Raw genomic sequence first — 21388 nt, 5'->3', positions numbered from 1 at the left:
CCTCTACTGCCTTCCCAGGCCACAGCAGAGAGCTGGATCAGAAGTGGAGCAGCCAGGACTCGAACTGGTGCTCATATGGTATGCTGGCACTGCAAGTGGTGGCCTTACCCACTACGCCACAGCGCCAGCCCACCCCACCCCACCCCACCCCCTTTTATTTATTTACTTGAAAGTCAGAGTTACACACAGAGAAGGAGAGGCAAAGAGAGAGAGGAGAATGTATTTTCTTTATTAGCAATTTAACTTCCTCCTTTTACAAAAAATTATATTTGAGAAATCGCAGGAATATGATCTACCTTTTTTTTAAGATTTATTTATGTATTTGAAAGTCAGAGTTACATGGACAGAGGAAGAGACAGGGAGAGAGAGAGAGAGAGAGAGAGAGAGAGAATATCTTTCATCTGTTGGTTCATACTCCAAATTGCTGCAACAGCCAGGGCTGGGCCAGGCCCAAGACAGGATGCAGGAGCTTCCTCCAGATCTCCCATGTGGGAGTAGGGGCCCAAGTACTTGAGCCATTTTCCTCTGCTTCCCATGCACATTAGCCAGGAGCCAGACAGGAAATGGAGCAACTGGGTCTTGAACCAGCGCCATATGGAATGTTGGCATCACACATGGCAGCTTTAGCTGCTATCCACAACGCCAGCCCCAGATAGTCTTTCTTATATTTCCCCTTTTCAAAGACCCTAAGTCACTGGCCTCGAAAGGAATTACTACATTTTTCCTCCTGTTTTCTAGAATTCAGATATGATGACTTGAACTGCAACAGCCACCCAGAGTCCAAAAGATGATCTTGAGAGGGGTGGGCATTGTGGTGCAATGGATTGAGGCACTGCTTGTGATGTGCGTATTCTGTATTGGAGTGCCTGGAATCAAGTCCCATTTTGGCCTCCACTTCCAGCCCAGCTAATCTCTGCTAATGTTCTAGGGAGGTGGCCAATGTGACTAAAGGACTGAGTCCCTGCCACACATGTGGGAGACCCAGATAGAATTCCTGGCTCCTGGCTTTTGCTTGGCACAGCCCTAGCTATTGTGGCAATTTTGCAAATGAAACAGTGAATAGAAGATCTCTCCTGATCTCTATCAGTGCTCAAATAAAATAAAAATAAAAAATAAACACTAATGAAAAAAAGAGATGACCTTGAGGTTGAAAATCAAAATAGAGGAGAGAAAATATAGAAGACACCCAGAAAATGGATGTTGCTGTATAGAGGCCAGCTACCTACTCAGGGCATCATGTTACATAAGAGAAAAAAAGTCTTTATTTATGCCTTTGTTATTTTAATCAAAAGTAATTCCTAACTAATGTGGAATTTGAGTTTAGTTGACAAGTTTAAGGTACATGTTAATAAACTAATTTAATGTATTTAAAAAATAAACTGACTTCATGCCTTTGAAGCTTATATCCAGTGTCTTGTGGTTGTCCACAGTGAAAGTCCCACTGTGTGGGCACAAATCAGTGTTCCAGAAAATAAGAGAGGGACTATTGGACAGAACTGGAGTGAGCAAGGAAGCAGTTGCTATGTGAGAAATTCAGATCACCAGTCAGAAGATGGAGCATCCATTGGCTAGTCACCAGTTGAACAGATCTGGAAAATATTCTGAGTGAAATAGACATGCATGATCCAATTTCCATTTAAAATGCCTGATGCTGCTTAAAGAAAGGAGAGTAGTGACAAGGACAAGTATAGAGGCAGAGAGACCATTTAGGAGGCATTGACTTACTTAAGGCAGGAGAAGTGTTGACTTGGACCAAAGTGATGGCAATGACAGTGAAGAAACTGGTCAAATGTATGATCTTATTTTGGATACAGCACCCAACAAGACTTCCAGTTTATTTGGATGTGAGGTTAGGTAGTGGTAAGAGTCAAAGATGATATGTAATTATCTCTCTCTCTCTCTCTCTTTTTTTTTTTCTTTTGACAGGCTGAGTGGACAGTAAGAGAGAGAAAGACAGAGAGAAAGGTCTTCCTTTTGCCGTTGGTTCACCCTCCAATGGCTGCCACGGCCGGCGCACTGTGCTGATCCAAAACCAGGAGCCAGGTATTTCTCCTGGTCTCCCATGCAGGTACAGGGCCCAACACTTGAGCCATCCTCCACTGCACTCCTGGGCCACAGCAGAGAGCTGGCCTGGAAGAGGGGCAACCGGGACTAGAACCTGGTGTGCCAGCGCCGCAGGCGGAGGATTAGCCTATTGAGCCGCGGTGCCGGCCTAATTATCTCATTTTAAAACTGAACGTGAGGGTGGTGCAATGTAAGAAGAGGTAGCTAGAAGGAGATCCTTGTATTTAAGGGACAGGGCGATAGGATTAAGAGGTCTCTTGTGGTTGCTTAAAGCTTGAGATGCCTGAAACATGAGGGGACTTTGAAAGGCTTGTGGGAAAGTAGAATTAAAAGATAACCTTATCTTGGTGCTTGGAAATTGAAATCTCTAAATGGTGTTTTTCATAACATACATTTCCGTGGACTTGTAGACTTCTCATCTAAGTGTCAACATTGGGTAAGCAGTTGGCTACGTGTGTCAAGGCTGAGAGGTTCAAGCCTGAGATGCAAATGCAGAAATCATTGGTGCAAGATGGCATCAAAACCATGGGAATGAATGAGAATACTGAAGGAAATAAATATGGACAAAAGCGACATTCTGAACTGGACCCTGAAGTGCTTGTTTCTTTAAAAGTTGGGCTGAGAAGGAAGATGTAGTAAGTAGTCCCTTAAGGAGTGGCCACTGAGATAAAAACCTGCTAAGTCCCAGAAGCCAAGAGAAAGAAACTAGAAGGGAGTGGTTGACTGTGCAACATGGCTGCAGGTTTAAGGACAGGAGAGTAGAGTGGTCACTGGGCAAGAGGGGGGTTTTCTCTGATGGAGGCTCAGGTTGGTGAGGAAGTAAAGGGAGAAAGTGGAGACAATTCTTCTGAGTTTCCCTATAAGGGGAAGCAGAGGAGTGGAGTGGTAGTTAGACTGAAATATAGTCTCTAAAAAGGACTGAAACATTTAGGAGATTCCAAGTGTATGTGTATCCAGTAGGGAGAGGAGAGAGAGAGAGAACGAGAGATGCTATACAAGATAAAGAGAATAACTGATCTCATGAAATCCCCAAGAAGATACAGAGCACAAGGGGGACTCTGATGGGAGAAGGAACAACTTAGCTTTGTGTTTTCATTCTATTGCCAATGATGCTATAAAGATTGCCTCAATGTTTATATCAATATGTTTGCACACTTCTAGGAAAAGATTGCCATGATCAAGGTCATGCACATTTTTAAAAGGTTTTCCACACAGTTGTAAATATGCATCCAGAAATGTCTGGTTAATTAATGGGATCTCATCTTTTTTAAAAAATGATTTATTTGAAAGGCAGAATGAGAGAGAGAAAGAAAGAGAGAGAGAGAGATCTTCCATCCACTGATTCACTTCCCAAACAGCTGCAACAGGCTACTGTCTGTAGCCCGGAGCCAGGAACTCCATCCTGATCTTCCACATTCTGGTCTCCCTGGACAGGAGTCCAAGAACTTGGGCCATCTTCTGCTGCTTTCCCAGGCACATCAGCAAAAAGCTGGATCCTAAGCAGAGCAGCTGGGATTCAAACTGGCATTCCAGTATGGGATGCTGGTGTTACAAGTGGTGGCTTAACTTGTATCACAGTGCACACCTCAGGATAATCTCATTTGTACCTTACATTCTCTGACAAACCTTCAAACACTTTATCATCATTGTGATTTTTCTTTTGTAAGTGTTCTGTTATTATTCTGTTCTTTTGCTTCTCTTTTGACCTGGAACATTCGTGATCTCTACACTATGTGCATATAAGCTTTTGTGTATTAATAGTTGTTGCCTTTGTCACATTTGGGATACACTCATTTCACAGTTCCCTTTAACTGTTTTCCTTGTAGTTTCCAATTTTTTTACATCTTTACAAGTTCCCATGAGGTTTTACACTTTTTCCAGGTTTTTTTTTTTTTTACTAATTTTTCCTTTGTGATTCCTTCTGTTGATTTTATTCTTAAGAAATGTTTGTTTTCTCCCAAGAAACAATGCTTACAAAGTGATTTTGAAAGGATGAGATGCTGTGGTCTGGTTTGCCCTGCACCTCAGTACTGTGAATATACAGCTCTGAAACGGAGCAGTCCACCCAACCCCACTGCCTTTCCAGCCCCAGGAAATGAAACATTCCCAGCGAAATTGCATCAGATTTCATGTCTGCTGAGCAGCAAACAACAAGACTCAACTAATCTACATCAAAACAATTGGCCATAGAAACCTTCACAAATGAAACTTTTGTAATTTCAGAAGCTAAGCCAAGTAACAACCAACCCACATCATAAAGCCCCAAATGCTGCATCAAGTTACCAATTTTCCATGTAAACTTGCTTTTCCAGTTGTTCGTCTGGTGACATATTCCTTTGTTTTATCCAGAGAAACTGCGGGTCTGGAATCCTTGCCTCCCTCATGCCCTCCCTCTCTTTCCTCCTCTCCTTTCCTTTCTTCCTAATCTTCAGTGTGCAGCATGGAAGTCATAATGAATGACAAATGATAGAAAAATGATAGAAAAATTAGGTGTCTCTGGTCTCCACCCCATAATATATGTGAAGGAATCAAACACGAATTGGCCACACGTGCTCACTCTCCCCACTGTGAAGTGGAGAGGCAAATTCAGAGGCAGAATCGTTGACTTCAGGCCCAGAATATATCAGGTCCCTTGTGGTTGGGTAATAGTGAAACTCATTTTTTGAAAGATTTATTCTAGGTCTTTATCACCTAGTTCCCCTTTGCTCGTAGTCCCTGGCAACTTCCTCCTCATTTCCATCTGGTATTTCTGTTGGAACTGGGCAATATGGCTCCAGGCTGGATCTAGGCTTCAGAGGATCCACTCATTGTCCTTCCCTTCCCTTCCCTTCTCGTTGAAGAATTCGGAGGATGAGGAATTGTGAGCTCTTAAGACTGCTCCTCTTAAGGTCATGCCGAAGAAACGACGGCCCCAGAATTCCTTGCCCCAAAGATCCTGAACCCATTCCCAGAGCCTGTGTGGGCATCCTCCCTGGGTCTGGCCTGTGGTGCTGAGTTGCTCCTCCTGGATCTGAATAGGGTTAAGGGAGGCCGATTGCAGGGGGCACAGATGGGGCTGGAGTATCCGTGTACCTGAGTGGAAGCCCTCCCATGGAAGCTGAGCCAGGATGGGAGTAGGTGGGGCCATGAGCCATGGGCCAGAGACTGGGGCAGGTGAACATCTCCTTCCATGACGGCATTCTGGAACTCTGAAGAGCCTAAGGATGAAATTTACCAACACTGGGATTCCACTTTGCTACACTGAAATTTTTGTCAAGGCAGGAATGTATATCATAATTAACAGTCTGTCCACCTGATGTTAAATCGTTTTACAAATTTTAGGTTTCTTTTTCTAAAATCTTTTTCCCAGTGAAGATAATGTCATGGATTCCATTGAATGTAATCATAATCATCAAAGTTGCATTTAATTTTTATTATTGTTATTTATTTATTTGAAAGACAGAGCTATAGAGAGGGAGAGGCAGAGAAAAAACAAGAGAGAGAGAGAGAGAGAGAGAGAGAGAGAGAGAGGAGAGAGAGAACTTCCATCTGCTGGTTCACTCCCTAAATGGCCATGACAGCCAAGGCCAGGCCAGGCTGAAGCCAGGATCCAGGAGCTTCATCCAGGTCTCCCATGTGGTTGCAGGGCCCCAAGCACTTGGGCCATCTTCCACTTGCTTTACCAGGAACATTAGCAGGGAGCTAGATCAGAAATGGAGTAGCCGGGACTCAAACCGGTTTCTATATGAGATGCTGGTGCTGTGAGTGGCAGCTTAACCCACTGTGCCACAGTGCTGGCCCCAAACTTTAAGTTTGTAAAGATTGATTTATGGACCAGCGCTGTGGTATAGCGGGTAAAGCCACCGCCTATGGTGCTGGCATACCATATGGGTGCTGGTTTGAGTATTGGTTGTACCACTTCTGATCTGGCTCTCTGCTATGGCTTAGGAATGCAGTAGAGGATGGTCTAGGTTTGGGGCCCCTGCACCCACATGGGAGACCCGGAAGAAGCTCCTGACTCCTGGCTTTGGATCGGTGCAGCTCCAGCCATTGTGGCCATCTGGGGAGTGAACCAATGGATGGAAGACCACTGTCTCTGTGTCTGTCTCTGTCTCTCTCTCTCTCTTTCTACCTCTGCCTCTCTGTAACTCTGTCTTTCAAATAAATAAATACATCTTCAAAAAATATTGATTTATGGATATTTTGAAAGTCAGTGTGACAGAATAGTGGGAGATAGGGAGAGAGAATTTTCATCTGCTTGTTTACTTCCACAATGTCCACAACAGCCAGGCCTGGGCCAGGCTGAATCCAGGAGCCAGAAGCTCCATCCAGGTCAGGAGCTCAAACTCTTGGGCCATTTTCCACTGCCTTCCCAGATGCACTAGCAAGCAGCTGGATCAGAAGTGGAGCAGCTGAGACTAGAACCAGCACTATGCTATGGGATGCCGTCATCACAAGTGTGACTTAAACTGCTGCTCCTTACTTACACATTTTAGATGTTTAGATGCATGTATATGGATGTCCATTTTGTTAGTAAAATGGCACAGTCTTGCCGGCGCCATGGCTCACTAGGCTAATCCTCCGCCTGCGGTGCCAGCACCCTGGGTTCTAGTCCTGGTTGGGGCGCCGGATTCTGTCCCAGTTGTTCCTCTTCCAGTCCAGCTCTCTGCTGTGGCCCGGGAAGACAGTGGAGGATGGCCCAAGTGCTTGGGCCCTGCACCCTCATGGGAGACCAGGAGGGAACACCTGGCTTCAGATCGGCACGGCGCGCCAGCCGTAGCAGCCATTTGGGGGGTGAACCAATGGAAGGAAGACCTTTCTCTCGGTTTCTTTCTCACTGTCCACGCTGCCTGTCAAAGAAAAAAAAAAAAAGTAAAATGGCACAGTCTTATCTGTGGCACCATCTATGCCCTAAACACCATCTTGGGCTCTGGCCCACGCTGTCATTGCTGGAAGCCAGGTGATCAGATCAGATGGCCCAGCCACAGGTGTCATCTCCACCCCCACCCTAATGGGATTTGCTGTTCCTACTTTCCTGCCTGCCCCCTGACAAAGGTATAAAAGGACCTGTTCCTGATCACGTGCCTCTCTCTCTTGATCGCTCTCTCTTAACTCTCCTCCCCTCTCTTACACTCTCACCCTCTCCCCCTCCCCTGCTCCATCGAGCTTCCCCCACAATAAACCTTTCCTCTAACTCCAATGTTAAGTGTGTTTTGTGGCAGCCTCACACATTTGTCCTTTAACTCCTAGAACTCCAATGGTGGCTTCTCTGTCTATCCTCTTTTCTGTTTCTGAGCTGTAACCCCATGGCTGTTTGCTGAGGTCTGGTTCCAACCCTCACAACCACTAGTGCTACTGTTTTCCTTTTTGTTTCCTTGTCCGTGCCAGGTCGGGTCCTCACCTAACCAGGTTAAGGAGCCCGTACACAATGACCACTATTTCTAGAGGACAAACTAAAACCTCTCTAAGGCACCAAAGTACTTCATTTGTGAATGAGCAAATGAAATGAGGATGCTGAGTGCCAGGTGTGTCCCTTCTGTGTGTTTTTTCTGTCTGACCCACTGCCTACCTCCACATGCCCGTCCTTAGATCACCCAGCAGGGGGGAGGGGGGAGGGGGACAGGGATAGGCATACCTGTTTAGTGAGACTTTGTTTTTGTTTTTTTAAGACTTCTGGAATGATTTTCTTAATTCTTACCACTAGGGTTATAAGTCCGTGGTTCTCAAACATTAATATGCATCAAAAATCACCTGGAGGGCTTATGCAACACTTACCCCAACCTGCCAAAGAATTTCTGAGTCAGTGGATGGGAATGGGGCAGGGCCTGAGAATTTGCATTTCTAACCATTTCCCAGGTAAGAAATGTTGCTGCTACTGGTCCAGGGCTCACCCTGAGAACCACTGCTGTAGGTCACCAGATTTTATTAGATTGTCCTTGTTTGAATCACTGTTGTTAATGTGAAATCCCTTTGAACTTGTGGTTCATGAGCAGACCCTGGCAGAGCTGAAAACATCGCCCAAAGCAAGAAAAGTGCCTTGGGACTCCAGCTCCTAGTCCCTGCATGGACCTTCAGCCTGCTTCATTAGCAATGGCTGGGGAGTTCTCCCACAGAGGCAATTTGAACCTCAACTTGGCTGAATATGAAACAACCTTGGCCATATCCTTCCCTGCTAGCTCCTCTTTAATTGCAGAAATCTGGGTGGCCTTCACACAAGCTGTTTGTATAGCAGAGGAAAAGAGATAAGTTTGGTAACCTTGGAAGGCCTATCTCTCTTTTTCCCAGCCTCCTGGGAAGCCAGTGCCCAGAGGAACACACTGTGTGTGTGGGAAACCAGAGTGGGGCTCTGAAGGGTAGACAGGGAGGCCAAAGAGGGCGTGGCTTTTCTAAAGAATCAATGGCTGTCTGCAATAGCTTCCTGCCCCACCAGAGTTCTTCAGCTGGAATTCCCCAAGTGACAGCATTCCAAATCCATTAGCAGACTCCATGGGTGATTCTGCCTAGTGGGCTGCAATGACACAGAAACCCAGTCTTGGCTCCAGCTGCTGGATTATGGCAGCCAGGCCACACACACGAAAAAATGGCTCTTCAATTGAAACTCTTGGGGATTTGCATCTGATTGAGACAAGGAATTCTCTTCTCTGTCTTCAGCGAACCATACGGTTATAGAAAGCTGAGCCAAGCAGTGGAAGCTTAGCCACCAGCAGGGGTGCCCAGGATGTGGTGGTCTTTACAATCTTGGGCAGATCCATAGGCCAATCACTGCCTTGCTTTTCCAACCTCACCTCTTCCAAATGACGTTGGGGGTGGGTTGCTCTGAGCCTGCCTGGATCTCTCATGCTGTAAGAGCCTCTCCGGCCTTAGACAGTGTCAGTTTAATGATAACAGGAATAGCAACAATAGGTACCACTTGTTGGAGTGTGCACTTTACATTGGGATGCATGCCAAGCATTCTTCATCCATGATGTAATAAAATCTTCACAGTCATCCTAGGAAATGAGATTTATTATCCCCAATCTATGGGTGAAGGAACTAACATTCAGGAGGTGAAGAATTTTCCCAAGATCACAGAGCTGATAAGATGAACAGCCTTCATGGAAACCCAAGCTTGTGTCACAGCCCATGACTGCATCTTTTGTATTTGCTACGTCTTTATTGATGCAAGTCAATCAACATATCTACACATGCATAAAGGATAATCTCAGAGGCAGGTTTTCATCTACTAAATTATTTAGTAACAGGAAATACACTTAACCAAACACTCCATTTTCCAGGCAAGCCAGTTAACTGAGTTGTTATAGTATAGTCAATACTCAATCAATACTCAATTAGTTGCATTATAGAAAGTAGCATTAGTAGAAATGAGAACTCTGAATAATCCATATAGCTGTTTTTGTGATGGGAGTTTGCTGTCTGTTGCATGGAAATTTGGTGTGAAGAACATGGCACCCCACATGAGGATTGTAGCACCTGGGAGCAAGTCTTCTTTTTCTTGGATTATCTGTGGTTCCCATATTTCCTCAGCTTGTCCCCCAGGTCATGCCAGATTGCATGATGTTTTCACTTCCTAGAGCAAAACCAATGCTCTTAACTTCATCTTGTTGGCTTTGCACTGGGAGTTAATAGGCAAACGGATGTAGGAGTGATGAGAGAAGATGATCTACGAATGTGTCTGAGAATAGCATCTGCAAACAATGATTCCTTCCTGTTACCGCCAGAAGGAGTGTAGAAATCACCAGGAAAGCTAATACACTGTTCACATAAGAGCCACGTGAGAGGCAAGCTGCCTTCAGTGCCAAGTGCAGAAGAATATCTTCAACCACCACAGAGCTTCCTTCTTTGTGGTTGGCTAAAACCTCTGCAAATATATGGATTTTAACCTGTAATAGCGTTGGGCTAGTAATTCCATGAGTTCACCTTTATTCTCCCTTTGTGAAAAATGCACTTTGGATAAGTCTTTTAACCTTAAAGGAGATGCCCTTATGATCAAGAGTGACCCCTGGTTTTAGATTCAGAACATCTAGGTCTGAAGCCCAGCTCTACTGTTTACTAGCTTATGGGGACTGGGAGCCAGAGTGGTAGCCCCAGTTGCCATGGGAACTCCCGCATGTTTGTGATGCATAGAACTGCTTTAAAAAAAAAAAACTTTAAAATTTTCAAAATATCTGCTTGAATTAAAGAGCAAGGGAGGGAAGCTTCAAAGACCAGAGATAAAGAAGAAACACTGTGGGGAGGGCCAGTGGAGGCCATGCAGCCCAGGACAGTGACACACAGGACAGACATGTGGCTTACAGCTGATGTGGGAGTGCGAGTCATCTGGCCTCATGAGTCAGAACTGGGGTCCCCGGACAAGACTGAGAACCAAAGAAAATCAGGGACAGGAAAATCTCAAGTCCACCCCTAAGAATGGCTCAGAAGTGGGATCCCTGTCCTGGACCACAGGTGGGAAGCTGGTTAACTGAGAGTCAACCCTGATTGTGTGGCATGTGACGGGTTCAGAGGACCTGAGCTCTTGTGTTTCATGTGATTTGGAAAACTTCTGACATGGGAGCCCAGAAAATAACCTGAAAATCGACCGTAGGGTCACTTCTAAATTATGTACAGATTAGCTCACTGACTACTACGATGGCCTTCCCTCCCAGTCTTGGACATGCAGCCTCAAAGCACACAGCAGCTCCGGGTGAAGCCTACAGGGCCTGTGGGGGCAAGCTGCACCTGCTTGTTTTCGTGTCTAGCTCTGAGGGCTCAGATCACAGCTTCTCTTTTCTCCTTACATTCCCTAGCCTCCGAAAAATAGCCACAGCCAATCCCCCGTTTTCCTGGGGAATTCCGCCTTAGCATCTATATTCAGACATTCGATGCTGAGATCCCAGAGTTGAGAGAGCCACAAAGACATGAGGTGCGGGATGAAGAGGTGAGGGTTCCCCTGGTGGCAGTGGGAGACATTGCGCTCCAAGTAATCCTGGCAGGGCTCTGCAGTCCAACCAACATCTACCCCAAGACTCTGCTTGTTTTGCCTAAAATTGTACCTTTGGTTCTGCTTTTTTACCATGAGGTTGCCCTTATTTATTCCCTCATGGAATAATAGCTCCCTTCTCCCAAAGTCTTACACCTCTTTTACCTAATGGTATTTGTCTCTCTTATTGTATAGTTCTGCTTATGCACACACCTCATTTTCCCCCCTAGTAATAAGTGCTTTGATTATAAGGCTAGGTGTCTTTCCAAGGAACAACACTTCCTCTTTCTTTGAATTTCCAAGTTCTATAGAGTTATAAGAACCACGCAAACAAAAACAACCACATTTTCCCCATTCTATTTTGAAATCATTCTCTTCCTTCTGTTTTGGTACCTTCTGGGACATTGCCTGTTCCCAGGTGATTCATATCCTCTTCAGGGAAGACTTTCTTATTATCTACAATGGTTAATAGAAATACCATAGGGATTGGCCATATATTAAAATAGATAGAATTGTGTGTGTAGGGGTGTGTGCGTGTGTGTGTGTGTGTGTATGCTGGGATCAATTTATATTAATCTTCCTCTTGGAATAAAGGGGAGGGAGGGCTGAGTTACAAGGACCCTCAGGTCTTGCTCCAAATGTTACTGAAACACCCAAAACCTGCCTAAGGTAAATGAGAAAAGACAACCTGTGTCTCAAAGGCAACAGCTGTGCCCCACCCCTTGTGTCAGGCAGGACAGAACTTTGATCTTCTCTTTGGGATTACTCACTGTTGCCTTCTCACAAGTTTCTGTGTCTGCCTTTATCCCGTTTCTCACCAGCAATCAGCCTAGCTTCTACCAGCCAGACACTCCCTAAGCTAGAAGGCAGCTGCAGAGACGGAGATGAGGAGAGGATAAGTTCAGAATATGAGGCCAGAGTGGCTATGGGATGTTTTAGCAGGGAGCTCCAAGTTTCTGAGACCAGAAATACTTTCAAGGAAGCTCAAATGGATAGGGGATTTATTATAAAGATGCAAAGGAATGTCATGGAAACATAAACAGGAAGTGCAGCAAGGCCCCCTGGGAACCGGGAAAATCACTGGCAGAGCCGGTCTTCCATCCTTATCCCCCCTCCCCACTTTCTTTTTCCTTGCAAACCCTCTTCCTGACTCATAGAAAACTGCGGGAAGGGAGGTCCCCACAGCCCTCAGAGACTGTCCTCATCCCAAGCCCACATGCCCTCTTCCCAGAGCTATCTGAGCCAATCCCTGGCTCCCAATCCTAAGTCTCTGAACAACCTTTCTTGGATCAAGTGCCGACCCTTGGTCTAATACTGTGACCAGGAGTAAAGGTAGGAGCTGGGAAGTTGAGAGTAGGAGGGAGCAATTGCTGAGGGGTAGATGAGTTGAAAAAGCTGTTTATTAAAGAGATATGAATGGGCAGAAAATTTTGAGTCTTGATAGAAATATGCAAGACCAGGATGTACCGCAGACTGAACACGTGTCAAAGCCGTTCATCCATTTGACTCCCATAGGGGAAGCCTTAACAGTGAGTCTGACTGGCCCAGGAGCCTACTTTCCAGGTAGTGGTGAACTCTTGGGGACCGACTGAGGACGGCATCTTTGGAGTGATCCTGGCAGCAGCCTCTTGTTGGACGGCTACCAACAGAAGAACCTTTGTCTTCAGAGAAAGCAGTTTATTGCCGGGCCTGATTCACGGATCCTCCACTTGGAAATTATTTGACTTACAGTCTCTTATCCACTTTCGGTTCAAGAAAACAATCTGTGTTTCTCAGAACAGTCACTCCCCAAAGCAAGTTTCTGGAGGTTAAGCAGTGATTCTCTTAGTATATCAGGGACTGGGTACTTGAGAATAAAATGGGAACTCTTTGGACCGCGCCAATGCATAAGAAGAGTGGCTGTGCACCTGTTTCTCTAGGCAGTTTTCTGGCCTCTTCTGCAGTCACATGAGGAGACTCTGTCTTGACCCATAATTCTTCCTGAAGTAGCTGAATCGCAGTGTCTTTTGCACTGTTTGTGATGGCATGAAGGCTGGAAGGCAATAATAATCTTAGGGGAAATGACAGTAAGAACGGCAGTCACTAGTGTTTCAGTGACCAATCATCGGGATTCCCTGACATTTTATATACATTACATTATTTAGTCCTACACAATGCCCAAAAGCTAGTCAGGTCAAAGCCACTTGAGGGCCTTATATCTGTAAGATGGTCTCATTAACTAGCTTTTGTTTGTGTTAGAATGTCTTTGCTAAGTAGTCCAGTGGTTATTTCTATCACTGTTTACAAATTAGTATCTTCCTCTAGCTGCACAGAGTGAAATGAAGACTTGTTTGGGGCTAGGTACCCTCCCTGGTAATTCAAAGCAATACATGATGTTTGTCCTATTAAGCTATAGGCATGATCAGTATCCTGTGAAATTAAGGAAAGGCAGGAGGAATCTGTGGCTAGTTGCATATAAAAATCAACACGTGAGTGCTAATAAGAGGCATAAAAGCAACAATAATGAGGCTACTTTTTTCTTCCACACAACATAAAAGCAGCAGATCTTTAAGGCCAGCATTCCAAAGCATTGCAGTCATTCTTTAATGGATTTAAATAATAAAGAAAAAGAAATTTATCACTGCTAATAAAAATACTGTTTATGATTGGCCACTCATAAAAATTGCATTATTGATTACTTTGTTCTAGTAAATATTTTACATTTCATTAATATTTATAGTGGCATTAACCATGTAACCACAGTTATAGTGTCTATATAACTTTGAAATAGGGGCAATACTTGTTTTCTCAGTAATGAGTTTTATTTTCTATTTCCCCTTCCTTCTTAGCTCAAATGCTGTGGTTGCCTGATTGTCCAGGAGTCTTGCCTTCACCAGAGTACAAAGGCAGTGGCATGCCACAGAAAGCACGGGGAGTGTGGGGTTGGATAGGCCGACTTTCAGGCTGGGCTCTGTAACTCACAGTTTCTGTTCTTGCTCAAAACACTTAGACTCTTTGAGTTTAAATTTCCTTGTTTGTTAAATGTGGATAACCGTGATCTGCCAGGAATGGGATGAGAATGAAATAAAGTAAGCAAAATATTTGGTATAGCAGGCATTTTAGAAAGTTTTCATTTCTTATATTATGTAACATTTTATAAGCAAGAGTTTCCAATAATTTGCAAGAAAAAAATTCCTTCTGTTTTATGGAGATTTTTCAAGAATCTTTTCAAAAGATATTACTGCTTTCTTGGTTCATGCATAGAGTATGCAGTGACATTTTTCTTCCTTTCCCTGTTTACTCTTTTATTCAACTATTCATCAGATGCATGGGGATTTTTTATTAAGTCTCAGACATATCTGAGAAAAAGAGATGCAAGTAGATATGAAGAGGTGGGGTCTCATGATGCCATAATAACATTGGGAAATTTAGCTTTTTTAAAAAATAGATATGAAAAATAAATACAAATTTAAAATGCCTTGAGGACACTGGTACAAATCCAGGCAGATTACCTGGACTGGGGTATAGGTGTGTTACTTTAAATCTTTAACTTTCAAGAGCAAGTCTTGCTACATTCGGCCAGTTTTCAGAGTCCTTGGGACTCCTGGTTGGTAAAAGATTTTCTGAGTCAACTTCTAAAACACTACTGAAGCAAAGAGTTGGGGAAGGAGATTCTCTGTGGTTTTCATGGTAGCAGCTGTAAAAGTTAGTTGTTGGGACAATAACTTCACATATGAGGAATCTTGCAAAGCTTCGTGAAAAAACGAATATTATGAGCCGGCGCCACGGCTCAATAGGCTAATCCTCCTCCTTGCATTGCCAGCACACCAGGTTCTAGTCCCAGTCGGGGCACTGGATTCTGTCCCAGTTGCCCCTCTTCCAGGCCAGCTCTCTGCTGTGGCCAGGGAGTGCAGTGGAGGATGGCCCAAGTGCTTGGGCCCTGCACCCCATGGGAGACCAGGAGAAGCACCTGGCTCCTGGCTTTGGATCAGCACGGTGCGCCGGCCGCAGCGCGCCGGCTGCAGTGGCCATTGGAGAGTGAACCAATGTTAAAGGAAGACCTTTATCTCTGTCTCTCTCTCTCACTGTCCACTCTGCCTGTCAAAAAAAAAAAAACAAAACAAAACAATATTATGAAAAACTATAGACAGATTTCAAAGTTTGCTAGCACAAAAATAAGCTTATCTTTCAATTACATTTTTCCCACAAGCTTTTTGAATTACCCTATTAATACCTATGTCATCATTAAAATACTCGAGATTTCCTCTTGTCCCCAGTATATCTCCATGTCATTGCATGCATTAATATTTAAAATTCTGTCAATCCATTTTGCAGATGACCTTACTGAAAGTGATGAAGATCTGTGTTGGCAGAATGGTTGACATGGCCAATGGAAAACCAAAGATGACACATTGTGCACAGAGAAGAGTGATGCTTTACTGCACATCTGTAGTCACTGTTTTTGAATGTTGAGGATGGTTCAACAGATAGTGCAAACCCTTGGGACTAGCGAAGACCAGAAGAATTTTCTTCACTCTTCTTTGCTGTTCCATCAAACCAGGCCATTGACTGTTAGTTATGGTTCCAGGTCAGAGAGGAATCAGCAGTGCCTTTGCTTAAGCCTTTAAGAATGTTCTGCCTTCTCTTGTTTGCATTTTGAAGAAACAGTTTCAAGGCACCTATTTTAAAAAGAACAAACTATTACATAATTGAGAATGGTTTTTCAGACCATTCAAGTCATGGGGCCTGTTTTGGTCAGGATGTCTAACAGAACAAGCTTCTCTGTGGGAACTGGATCTGTTGCCTTCTTGCCTTTTAAAGTCATTAACAGCACACTACACAATTTGGAATATCCTGCCCGTGACTCAGCTAGGTTTTATTGTTTTGTTTACTTTCCTTTTCATCTTCAGCTTCTTCCTATTTGCGGAATTTAAAAACCTTCTTCCTAAAGTTTGTCCACTGCAGTTGGATTTCAGCAACCTAGGGAAAGTTTCCTTCGTTTGGGCAAGTTCCATTAGACAACTGGTGAGGGTGTCTCACCTGAATGTGAATGGGCAAGTTTTTTTACCTGGGGTCACACACTCACAGAGGGTCCATTGGAGTCTGGGGTTGATCCTTTCAACAGCAGACACAGATAATAACAGAAACCATAGGAAATCTGGCAAGTATCCATAGCCTTTCAAATTTTCATGTCTGTCTTTGGCTCTTAAGTGTTGGGAAGTTCCAAATGATCAGGGTGGAACAAACTGGGGAGGAGCAATGGCGAGAGCTATGGTGAGAGCATTCAAGAACAGTAGGTCTTAAGTCTTCACTGGAGCAGTGGAAAGGATAAAGGGCTTAGGGTCAGGAGGCTCAGAGCCTCAGCTTGGCACTGCCATTGATGAGAGAATGAAATGAATTGAATCTCTCCTGGACTGCAGTGCCCTCACTCATGTGACAAGGGAGGCTGTCCATACCAAGGAACTTGTTGATCTGGATTGAATTAATTCACTGCTTGTGATGATCAGTAAAATTGTTCTGGGACATGGATACTTCCATTTTTGTCTTGTTTTGTGTTTAAAGATTTATTTATTTATTTGAAAGGCAGAGAGAGAGAGAGAGAGAGAGAGAGAGACTGATTCTATCTGCTAATTCACTCCCCAAATGCCCATGGCTGGATGGCTTGTCCAGGCCAAAGTCAGGAGCACAAAACTCCACCCCTGCCTCCCATGTGGGTCACAGGGGTCCACTACCTTCCTAGGTGCATTATCAAGAAGTTGGATCAGAAGTGGAGCAGTGGATTTGATGCTGGTGTCACAGGTGGTAGTTTAACCCACTGTACCAATGCCGGCCCTAACTATTTTGTTTATACGTTGCCTTTGACTGCTTTCCTGCTACAAAGGCAGAATTGCCCCAGAAAGCTTATGGTCCACAAAATCTAAAACATACAAAAAATGTTTGTTCAATCTTGGTCTGATGGATTTCTACTATCCAAACTCTATACTCTGTAATTTCTCTATATCTTGAACTTAGTATTGAACTGCTTCTTTAAGCACACTATATGAAGTATGTTCCTTGTTATCTCACAAATTGGGTAACTTTTTATTTTCACTCTGAAGGCCAAGATACACATACTTGACAATAAATATAACTTGAAGCCAAAGAATCAGATCTTCCAGGAAAAGGTAAACAAGATGGAAGATGATTGATAGGAAAGATGAGGACTTGGACTTTAGTGAAATGGGAGAAGGGTGATCAGACATACCAGGCTGAATTACCCAACTCCTGCCCTCAGAATTTTTCAAGGGCAGTGGCTGAGTCTGACACATATTGAAATGGGTTGTGTAATGGGGAAGTTCCCACTCAGCAATGGTAATGGAATGAAGCTGGACCAGCTGGTTGGCGGGGAGGGGGTTCCCTTTGGGAGATGTTATTGTGATTCATCCATGTGGGTTGATGTTGTGAGCCAGGGAGGAGAGGGAGGGAGAGAAAGAAGACAGGGAGGGAGGACAGGGATGGGCAACGTCCTGGTGGGATAAGCATTGGCCATGGCCAGGGCTCTCAGGCACTGTGGGGTACACAAACACCCCAGTAGTTTATCTGGAAGCCTGTTACTTAAAGACAAAGCAGAGTTTCCTACAGAAAAAGTACTCTAAGAAACAGCAAGAAGGATGGAATTGGTTTTTAGGAAAAATGTATAGATATACAGTGCCCCTCTTTGAATGTAAATCCTAGCAAGTCCTGGAATTCTCACTAAAAATTTCTGCTGAAAAGAGTGTATTGCTTTATCCTTCTTCTCAGCCTGGAGTACCATTGCTATGGATTCATTCTGAGAGGAGGAGCACAGTGGGGGCAAGAGGCACGGTGTCACCACACAGACACTGGGAGTCGAGTGAAAGTGGGCCAGAGGTGAGCAGCCCTCAGACTCTTTTATTTCAGTTGGTACAGCAGCCTATATAGCCAAGGCAGCCAATCTGGTCATGGGGCAGTTTATGTCCTAACCAATCACAGCCTGTTGCCAGGCAGGTTCTATTGCCAGGTGGGTTTCAAAGCCATTCCTGAGTAACCAACGGTCGCTTGCCAGCAGCCATCTTGGCATGGCCTTTTCATTCCACCACAGAGTACAGTGTCCTTCATGATTTGTTCCTATCTCACCTCTCCAGCTTCACCACTCATCTCTGTATCTTTGCTGGCCCCTTCCCAGCCACTCTGAGCCATTTCTACTTCCTTTAACATAGCAGGCTAGCTCTTGCTTCTGGACTTGTTCAAGCTGGCCCCTCCAACTAGAATTCCCGCCAGGCTAAGTCTGATCTCCATACTCTATTCCTGTTGGTCTTTCCCATCTCCCTTAGCCCTGCATCACCTCTTCCCTGAAAGCCCCCTCTGATCCATAAGGCTAGGTCAGATCGCTTCCTACACCTTATTGCCATATCAGATGTTGTCCTTATCACCCTATATAATTTCTTGTCCAGTTTTTCAGTGAGTTTGAATTCCCTCAGAACCACTCCCTGAGATGAGGATTTGAGTGTCTCTAGTTCAGTTGGGAGATGATCCCAAATGAAAAAAAATCAAAATGTTAGGGGAGTAAGGAAGTGATACAGAAGAGAGAAGGTGAAAAATAAAGGAATCTTTAAGAAACAAGCTAACCCTGGCAGGTGACAGAAATTTGGCTCCTTGGTGAATCTGGTAGCCAGAACACACAAGGCCAGGGTTATCTTGCCTGAGGGTGGTGAGGAAGCTGGAGTATTCATACATCAAGCGCATTAGTCAGCGACAGAAGGCTTCTCTCAGGAAGGGGGGGAATGAGTTCATTGGCGTGTGCAGTGGATTTTGGGGCTGAAGAAAGCCCTGTGGCAAGGAGCATGGGTCCTGGCAGTGGGGAGGAATGTTGGCCATAGTGGGGGGAGGAGTGCTGAGGGTTACTTTTTTTCATATCTCCTCTTAGATTCTCAGATTTGAAAGGAGCTGGAGTTGGAAAAGCCGGGTATGAGGGAGGGCAGGGTGAAAGCAGCTGGAAGCTGGTTGTGCTTTTCCTGCTCAGGGAATCGTAGTGCAGTGTCTCCTTGTCAACCACTTTGAGCCCTCTTGTTCGCGGCGGCTTTGGAGCCATCAGACCCTTACCTGGAGGATCAAGGATTCAAAGGCAGGTGTCCTCCATGAGGTCCCACAGTAAGCTGTGTCACCTTTTGAAAATCTGCCGTCTAAAGTCACACACTGTCACATCTACTGCAGTGCCCAGCACCACAGATTCAAGGAAGGGAGCGCAGATCCCCACCACTCCAAGGGGCAAGGGGCAAAGTCGTGTTCTGGGAAAGGGAATGTCGTTGCAGCCACTCCCAGAAAACGCCGTCTTCCAGACCCTTGTCCTGGTGATGTTCGGGAGATGATGCTTTACATTTTTCTTCACATATGAACATTTCACTTCACGTGGAAACACATCCGACTTCTCTGGGTACTTTTGAATATTCCTGGGCCTCTTAATGGTCAGAACTTTGGTTTGGTTTTAGCAGGAGTCTCATTGTTCTACCAAAGCTATTGAACATACCTAGAGCTCACTCTGGCATCCAAACTGACTTGGGATATGTTTTAGCTTATTTCCATTTACAAGATGTGTCATACAATGAACACTTTCAATTGACAGTGTAACAAATATCACTAAAGGTAGAAACCATGAAGAAAAAGACTGACAGGTTGGGCTACAGACAAATTAAAAACTTCAGCAAAGATATTATAAACCAAATTGAGAAAAGTTAAAAATGAGAAACTTCTGCTACATTAAAAAATACTTGGTATTCTTAATATATGAAGAAAGTTTACAACTAAATTGAAAAGGCTAAACAGTCCAGTATTGGACATATGGGCAAATTAATAGCTCATCTTCAAGGAAGAAACACAAATGATCAGGCCATGGGGTGACAGCCCCACATACTGCGAGAGGCAGGTTGAGAGGGAATAATTTTCCTGGAGGACAACATGGCAATAGTCATGGGAAGTCTTTGAAAAGACACACAGTGTGCTCCAACAATTCCTCCTCTAGGGGCTGATCCTGTGGACACCAAGGGGCATGAACACAAAAATGCCTGGACATGACTATTATCCCCACTGTTGTTTATTTGGAACTAATAGTGATGGTTAACAATGGCATACTTTGCCACCTTAAGACAGGATAGATAGATGATGGTAGATACACAGATGATAGATAGCTGTAGATGACAGATAGATAAGTGATAGATAGATCCACAAAAGGAAGATATTTGTAATATCTTTTTATGTGAAAGCACATGCAACAATTTCAAAACTGCAAATATGATTTATGTCTTTAAATAGGTGTGCATGTTATATATCTCCAGGAGACTATCTCCATGTGTGTACATATCTCCAGGACAAACACCAGATGAAGTGCCATACATCTGTCACCAGAGGTTACCTTTGAAAAATATGATTCTAGAGGTTCTGCATTAGTTTTTTAACCAGTGTATTCTAAAACTTTTTTAAAATGAATATTTTCATATTATTTTTCAACATTTTGTATATAAATGTGACATTAAACCTTTGAAAAATGCAAGTATAATTAAATAAGGATATATACAAATATTCCAGTTGTGAAACATAGAAAACATTACATTTATATTTAATGTATTTATATTATAGTCAATATTAAATATAATTAATTATATTTAATGATATTTATATACCATGAATATAAATAAATAATATATAACATATATATAATAAGTAGAAATACACAATATGAAGTAAGATCTCCTCCCCCTTAAATTTCTTTTGGAAAAAAAATTAGGCCAGCTTCTTCCCCTTAGCTATCATAAACACAACCCGGATATGGCTAAATACGCACAACAGTGAACTTGGTATCCGAGTGCGGTTTAACAACCGCCCATCATCTCGGTTGAATGGGCTCAGGCACAGTCAGGAGACCACGGGGCAGCAGCAGAGTCAGGGTGTGGCCCCCACTAAATGCCCCTGCCCGGAAGCAGCCTGGTGCTTGGCTGCTCACATTTTAGTCCTGAGCCTGAGGCTCTATCAGGAAGTGTGCTGTTGGCAGAGCAGCACAAACACCCTGAAAGGCATGGACAGATTCAACGGGACTGGGCTCCTGTGGTCAGTCAAAGGCCAGCCCAAGGGCACTGCTTAAATGGAAACGTTAGGTGACAAAATCCATATTCCCAAGGCTGGCAGGTGTGAGATGCAAGGCAAATTGCTCACTCGATTCCATCTGAGCTGCTTTTGTGAAGCTTCCAGCAGGAAGTAACAGTTCAAGCAGCTTTTCTTCCTTCTCACTTATCCCCCTGCTTTCCCATTTACGGAGCTTACAAGGAAAAAAGTCTGCCAGTGAGAATTTCCCTCGACTGTTGCACTATCGCCTGCAAAGCGCAGGGTGGGTTTGCTGATAAGAATCTGCTTGTGCAGGGA

The sequence above is a fragment of the Lepus europaeus genome, chromosome 15, assembly GCF_033115175.1.
Source record: "Lepus europaeus isolate LE1 chromosome 15, mLepTim1.pri, whole genome shotgun sequence".
Taxonomy (NCBI): domain Eukaryota; kingdom Metazoa; phylum Chordata; class Mammalia; order Lagomorpha; family Leporidae; genus Lepus; species Lepus europaeus.
This window is presented reverse-complemented; position numbering follows the sequence as displayed.